At 38.4% G+C, this 8,282-nt stretch overlaps 1 pseudogene; it reads right to left on the reverse strand.

The window, feature by feature from the left end:
- Positions 1–4,552: 4,552 nt before the first annotated feature.
- On the reverse strand, positions 4,553–7,257 carry LOC122426647 (annotated as a pseudogene).
- Between the last annotated feature and the right edge of the window lie 1,025 nt (positions 7,258–8,282).

Below are 8,282 nucleotides of genomic sequence, written 5' to 3' on the forward strand. Positions count from 1 at the left end.
ACTTATTGGCTCTCTGGGTTGGGGTGGTTGGTTTCAGTGTAGGTATGGAGGCTTTTGGACGGTCACTTATTACTTAAAGTTCCATGTAGTCAGGAGTTTTCTGGTGTTCTCAGGTTTTGGGCTTAAGTCTACTGCCTCTGGATTTCAGTTTTATTCTTCCTGTAGTCTCAGGACTTCTCCAACTATACAGCACTGATAATAAAACTTCTAGGTTAATGGCGAAAAGATTCTCCCCTGTTAGGGACACCCAGAGAGGTTCACAGAGTTACATGAAGAAGAGGAGAGGGAGGAGAGAGATAGTGTTGAGCAGGAGGAGAAAAAGGGGGACTCAAGAGGAGAGAGACAGATCTACGCAGTTGTCTGTTCCCAGAGTGTTCTCTGTAGCCCAGACACCCACCAAGATTCACAGAATTGGATTGGGAAGAAAAGGGGAAAGGAGGAAATAGAGGTATTCTGAGGTAGAAAACAGAGAGTCAAGATTGGGAGAGAATAATCAACACACTCCTGAATAAAAATGGGAACTGAATATTGGATTCTTAAATGTTCACAATTTATATCATATATTGAAAAACAAAAATTAAAAATCTAGAGTAGAGATTAGACTCTTAAAAATACTATATTAAAAACAAAAACCAAAACACACACAAAAAAATTTTAAAAATATATATAAAGTTCAGTTTAAAAAATAGGGCTTCTCTCTTTTTTTTTTTTTGGTAAGGTTATAGTGTATTGAAAATGAAAATTAAGGAGTAGTAGAGGAGTACTAGAGGACTTTAAAAGAAATGAGAGAAAAAGAAAAATAGAAAATAGAAGAGAAAAAGGAGAAAAAAAGAAAAAAAAAAAAAAAGAATTTTCCCTAATTATAAAAATCATAAAAATCTATGAAAATGAAAGTTAAGGAGTGATGGGGGAGTAATAGGGAATTTTAAAGGAAAATAAAAGAGAAAAAATAAAAAAGAAAAAATTAAAAAAAAAAATTTTCTTATTAAAAAAAAAAAAAAGTAAAAATATATCTAGGAATTTCTCTGGAGCTGTTGAGGTCAGTGTCGGTTCGGCTCAGTTTCAGATATCTCCTCGTTCCAGCTTACACTTCTCAATATCTACGGCCTCTTCCGGTGTAATCGGTGTTTTCTACAGGGATTTTAATCTGTTGCACCGCTCTCTCCTGAAGCGGTTCCCTTTGTTTATTTGGCTTCTGTTTGCCGGTTTCTTCAGAGCCTCATCTCCGCCCTGACACAGGCGGGCGGAGGTGGACTCTTATTCAGGTAGCTAGTTCTGTCGCGCTGCCGGGAGAGGCTGGCGCTGCTTTCTCGGTCTGCGCTGCTCAGGATCCCGGCTGCTCTATATGGAGCGCGTCGCGCGCAGCTCCAGCCCTCGGGTGTTCCACAAAAGCGCGGAACAAAAGGCTGCGTCCGCTCTTGTGCCTTCCCCGTCAGAGTGGTCCAGGCAGCCAGGAGCTTGACAGGTGCACTTTCCCCGGGTGCGGCGCGCCCACTACCTTCCGCGGTCCCAATCTAGGTTTCCGCCGGCGCCAGTCGGGTGCATGCGCCTTCTGCCCTCCGCGTCCCCAGCCCCAGTCCCCGCCCGCGTCAGTCGGGTGCCTGCGCCCTGTGTCTCGCCACGACCTGCTCCCGCCTCCGGCGGGTCCAGGCCGGTCCGCAGTCTGCGAGCTCTTCTCTGGACTTTCTCGGTCCCTTTATTCTGCGAACAGCCGGCAGCGTGTTCGGGCCGGTTAATTTTCTCTCTCTTCCCTGCTCTCCCACAGTTCAAGTTGGCAACTCACAAAAGCTCCCTCCGATTGTCCTCAGGGCACTCAGGCCCGGACCCTGCCCCAAACAATGCCGCCTGCTCCTCTCCGTGCCGCCCCCACTTGCTGGTGGCGGATGCAGGTGTCTGGGGCACTTTTCTGCTGAGAGTTGCTTTTAGGCACGTAATCTGTGGGTTTTATTTATTGTTTCCCTCCCAGTCAGGTTGCCCTCCTAGATTCAAACACTTCCCCCAGGCCCGACAGTGCCAGGGTTTCCCGGTGTCTGGAAACGTCCTCTAAAGACTTGCTTCCCAGGACGGATCTCCGTCCGTAGCTCTTTTGTCTCTCTTTTTATCTTTTATATTTTGTCCTACCTCCTTTCGAAGACAATGGGCTGCTTTTCTGGGCGCCTGATGACCTCAGCTAGTGATCAGAAGTTGTTTTGTGAAGTTTGCTCTGCATTCAGATATTCTTTTGATGAATTTGTAGGAGAGAAAGTGGTCTCCCCGTCCTACTCCTCCGCCATCTTGGCTCCTCCCTATAGTTTTTTAGTATAATCTGAAATCAGGCTGCTTGATTCTTCCAGTTCCATTCTTCTTTCTCAATATTGCTTTGGTTGTTCAAGGTTTTTTGTATTTCCATACAAATTGTAAAATTATTTGTTCTAGTTCTGTGAAAAATACCGTTGGTAGCTTAATAGGGATTGCATTGACTCTATAGATTGCTTTGAGTGGTATACTTATTTTCACTATATTGATTCTTCTGATCCATGAACATAGTATATTTCTCCATCTATTTGTGTCATCTTTGATTTCTTTCATCAGTGTTTTATAGTTTTCTATATATAGGTATTTTAAAACAAAGATAACTTTACTATCATGTTGGTATATGTACTTGATGGGCTTCTCTGGTGATTAAGATGGTAAATAATCTGACTGCACTGCAGGAGACACAGGTTTGATCCTTGGGTTGGGAAGATCCCCTGGAGAATGGAATGGCTATCAACTCCAGTATTCTTACCTGGAGAATCCCATGAACAGAGGAGCCTGGCAGACTAGAGTCTATGATGTTGCAAAGGGTTGAACATGACTGAGCAACTAAGCACACACATACTACAAAACCAAAGGGAAGTAAAAATGTCTTCAACTTGGGACTGGATTGATCCACTCAAACGATCAGTTCTTTTGCATTCCTCTAGCTTTCTTTACATACATATATTTGATGGCATGCATGCTCTGGCATAACTGGCCTGAAAGTGCCCAATCTGAAAAATTTAGATGCATTCACATTTTAAATGTATTTGCATAATTTCAAATTATCAATCCAGATAAAAAATGAAAACCTAATTGCATGGAGAGGAACTCAGGGGACACTGATAGATAAGAAATAGACAAAATTCAGATAATTTGAAAAGGAAGAGGCATTTGAGAAAGCTAAAAAGAACTGTTTATACTGCAATAGGAATGAAGAAAAATATTAGAATAATTGTGGTACAAGTATATTTACAAATGCAGTGACAAAAGGGTGTTTTTGTTTATACCTTACATTTCCTCTAAAGTATGATGCAATGATATCAGGTAACATTGTGTTTGGAAGGAGTGACAAAGAGGGCCATGGGAGGGGAGAATAGTTAATTGTTTTAAGTGGAAGTGAGAATATGCATAATACTTTCTGCAGAGAACAGGAGATTGGTGATTATTGAAAAAGAAATATCCAGCTAAGCAAAACTGATCAAAATATGCTTCAAAATGAAAGGACTGTGGATATATAATATATAATCCTTTAGTCTGAAAGACGCAGGGGTCAGAGAAGGATAAACATGTAATAGAACTTATAGGAAAATTATAAGGAAGAAACTTTGGCTGTAGTAATATAAAATTGACTTTAAGGACAAGGGAGAGGATTATCCAAAGTCACCTGGATTATATTATATATAATATTATATATTATACCCATTTCCTGGTGACTCTATCAAAGAATGCTATTAATGAAATGAAAAGTACCTTGAGAATAAGCCATAGAAAAACAACCAGGATTTATCAAAGGAGTCATCAGCTAGGTTAAAGGTGTCTTAGGGAAAGCATACATCATTCATTTTCAAATATTTAAATCACTGCTGTGGAAGTGAAAAATTATATACAAGATATTCATCTCCAGAAATAATATGTGTAATGAAAAGGAGGACAGCATATAAAAGTGGAGCTTTATAACAGTGATATTTAACAGTGGTTAAACTAGAGGCAGAAATACTGCAGGTAAGATACCTGCAATAACAGAACAGTTGGAAGTGATAGACTTCGGTCCTTTTCAACACTGATAACTCATGGTTATATTAAATTTCAACTAGATTTATTCTATTTTCTTAACGATTTTTTTGTGAAGAGTCCTGTTGAGGCTTTTCTAAACTTGAAAATTTGTAATGACTGGACCTTCTATATTGAATTACCATCCACAGTATGTTATTTATCCTTCCTAGAAGAGACTAAAATCATTCTTACCTAAGTATATATACAGCTTATTCAGTTTTCAGTACAGTAGAAACTACCACAACATTGGGAAACAACTATATTCCAATAACATTAATTTAAAATATACTTCCTTGTTCAAGTTTAAGAGCATTTCAGATGTGTATAGTATTAATAATTACCCCAAGTTTAAGACCAAACCTATCAAATTAATACCATGGAGAAACTTTCACTATGAGGTTATAAAGTGCTATGTGAATGAAAGACAATGCTATCATCACTTTTACAATTATTGGTATATCCTCAGAAAAGAGTATTTTGTAGATATAAAGTATTCTTATTACAGAGCTTTAGAATAAAATCCTCTTCTGCCAGTCACTTTTCGAATGGCCGTCTGGACATCTCTGTTCCTTAGGCTATACACCAGGGGGTTCAACAATGGAGTCACAACTGTGTAGGTCACTGTCACAAGTCTATCTTTGCTGGATGGGTACTTGGATGACAGCCACAGATAGACAAAGGAGGCACAGCCATAGTGGACAATGACTACAGTAAGATGGGAGGCACAAGTGGAGAAGGCTTTTCGCTTGCCGTCAGCTGATGGGATCCTCAGGATGGTGTGAACAATGAAGCCATAAGAGATGCAGATAAAAATCATAGGGGCCATGAGTGCTAAAACTCCACCAATGAAGATGATGAGTTCATTGATATAGGAATCAGTACAGGCAAGGCGGATAACTGGTGAGATGTCACAGAAGTAATGGTTAATCTTGTTGGGGCCACAGAAAGGTAGTTCAAAAACTAAGAGGCAGCCTATCAATGAAAACAAAAAACCAATTACAGCACAAGTGCTGCCAATTGTCCACAGACTTGCCAGCTCATAAGGACAGAGTACTGAAGTGGATGACAGATGGCAAGAAAGCGGTCATAACAGATGATTCCCAGTAGCATGCAATTAGTGACAGCAAAACCAAGGAAGAAAAACATCTGAGTGGCACAGTTAATAAATGAGATTGTTCTGAGCAGAGACAACAGATTTATGAGCATCTTGGGCAGAATGACAAAGGTATAGCATGTCTCAGAGATGGAAAGGATCCCTAGGAAGAAATACATAGGGATGTGGAGGCTGCGATCCAGGCAGATGACAGTGACAATGGTGATGTTTCCACTCAGGATAATCAGATACAGGCACAGAAAAACAGCAAAGAGGATGAACTGGATTTCTCCAAGGTTGGAGAATCCCATCAATAGGAACTCTGTGACAGAGGAATAATTAGCTTGGTTGATTTGTTCCCCAAGATTGATCTACAGAGGACAAAAATGAAGAAACAGAGTTTGCCATGAAAAGGGGAGATAGTTATTTCCACTATGGATTGAGGAACAAGAAATAGGAGAAGGGATAAGGACTATTGCTAGTAGGAAATGCCCAATGGACCATGTCAATTCATGGAATTGTTTCCAAAACTCGAGTACATGTTTCCAGTGTTTAAGTCTAGGAAATTATTTTCACACTCTCTACTTCAAATAGCAATTAGGGAATGGAAATGTCTGAAACTTCCTGCATATCAGCCTAACTCTATCATTTATTATCTGTGTAATTTTTTTGTGCTTCAGCTTTTTCATGTGTAACATAAAATACTAATAACACCTCTTTCCTAGTTTTCTTATGAAAATTAAAGCACTGAGAAGTGCACATGCTCACTGTAAACTTCTATTAAATGTCAGCTTCTGCTACCTAAGGTATTTAATTTTCAGGAAGTAGTGTTAGTTTTTCTTAAGCTTCCTTTTAGAGATACTTTAAACATATATCTACTTCAGGTTTTAGTTTTTAATCCTATTATTTTATTTAAAAAAATCTACCAGACCAACATGCATACCCAATTCCTATTTGCATGCATTTATGGAGACAATAATATTGTGTTGACTTTAGTACACCCTTTCCCCTTAATCAATCGATTTCATGCACTGAATAGAAGAGAGTTGGATGGATTTTAGTATATTTAAGTGACTCTAGAGGAACACAAATTTATTACAGTCAGGTTGGCCATTGATATTACTAAATATCTACAGTTATGCCAAGATAATTCTCTGATTCTGCTCTAATTGTAGTTTCAAACCTCAAGAGAAAATAAATCAAACACATCAGACCTTACTTCAATATGAACCCTTGTGTCTGTTCACATTTTACCTGGATTTCTAACAGAACTCAACATTGCATTGGGTGCACCTGGCCTCAAGGAGTTTCAGCTCCTCCAATTTCTCCTTACTAAAGGATGAGCAAATCCTTTTTGCAATTCAACTAAAATCAAGTTTGAATTTTTAAAGTGATAAAAAGATTAAAGCAACCAAATAGTTGAAAATATAAGGCACCAAAGAAGAATACAAAAAGAAAAACTTCTACCTGAAGTAGCTCAGTTGAAGAGACCAGCTGTCCGATCCTACATTTTCAAGGTATATTTCTTAATCTATACCATCTTTGAATGTTTTAGCTTCACATTCTCTCATTTCAAGAGAAGCAAAAGTATCAGTTTCATTTTTCTACCTGAGTGTAGCATAGTGACCAGTAGGCTAATAGGTAGACTTGATATGTTCTCTAAGTAGACAGGGCGTCCCTGGTGGCTCAGTGGTATAGAATACACCTGTCATGAAAGAGATACAGGTTTGATCCCTGGGTCAGGAAGATCCCCTGGAGAAGGAAATGGCAACTCACTTCAGTATTCTTGCCTGGGAAATCCCATGGACAGAGGATCTTGGCGGGCTGAAGTTCACGGGGTCACAAAGAGTCGGACATGACTTAGCAACAGAGCATGCACACTGAGTAGATAAGTCATCACTTTTATCAGTTTATCCATTCATTAATGTGCTAATTTATTGATAAATTAAAGTAATATATCTAGTTACTACATATCTATTTTTAAATTGTATCTATCTTAGGTAGAGTACTGTTCTTAACTGAAATAATTGTAAATCACTTTTCCTTCTTCAACAAACAGCAAGACCATGTCTTCTCATCTTGCAGTATCTCACCTCTGTGCTTTTACTCATACTTTCCACCTGGAAAACCTTATGCACTTTCTATTCATTATTGAAGCTCAAACAGAAGCTGTGACCTCTGACTACTCTGGTCTCCAATGATAAGTGGGACATGTACTTTCTCTTCTCTTAATTTAATGACTTTTTATTGTGCATAAAATATATCACGAAAGTACCAGCCTCTACTTTCTCATATATCAGAGTATAAATACCTTGGGAGCAGTTTTATATTTCCCATAACATAAATACAAATTGCTACTTAAGAACTACTTGTTTAATGAATTGATGACTAAATATTTGATTTTTTTAAAGATGACATCCGCGAAAGGCATAATGTAAAGTCATGAAAGAGATGATGGGATTTTAAGCCTTATTTGGAGAATCTGGGAACAGAGATTCAGCTCACAATCTATCAGATCACATTGCAAAGTTATAATTGTGTTAATGTGTCACACAACCAAGAAGTTATAGAACATTAACCAGACCCAAGTCCTCATGATACGCTACCATTGCTTTTATTTTTATTATTACTACTATTACTAAAGCTCTGGTTCTTCCAAACACTTTCATGCATCATTAGATATCTAACAAAACAAACCAACAGGATATTCTTGAACAATGTAATTTATTTTACCTCCTCAGTTCCCATTTATGAGTCTGATGCTTTAGATTATTTGTCCACAGAATGTTAGGAGTGTGGAGTGCTAAAGACAGTAGAAAGTCTGTAAGGAAAAATAAGTCAGTTATATTTCCTTTATTCCTTCATTGCCTGTTAGAAGTTTTTAATATACCATTGTCACCAGAGAACAGTTTCATGTGATGTTTGAGAATGGGCATTGAATGAACTAAATGTTGAAAATTCATTTTTGATAAGGAATTAGAAGTTTATGTCCTTTCTTTTCCAATTACCCAGAAAAGACTTTCAAAAGGAATCAGCCTTTCAGAGATGGCTGATAGAAAGGAAGTAAGTTCCATGGAGTAGGGGAGCATATTTTATGGCGCTTATTTATAACCATTCCTGTGCCTACTACAATTCA

This window comes from Cervus canadensis, chromosome 2 (genome assembly GCF_019320065.1).
Source record: "Cervus canadensis isolate Bull #8, Minnesota chromosome 2, ASM1932006v1, whole genome shotgun sequence".
NCBI classification, from domain to species: Eukaryota; Metazoa; Chordata; class Mammalia; order Artiodactyla; family Cervidae; genus Cervus; species Cervus canadensis.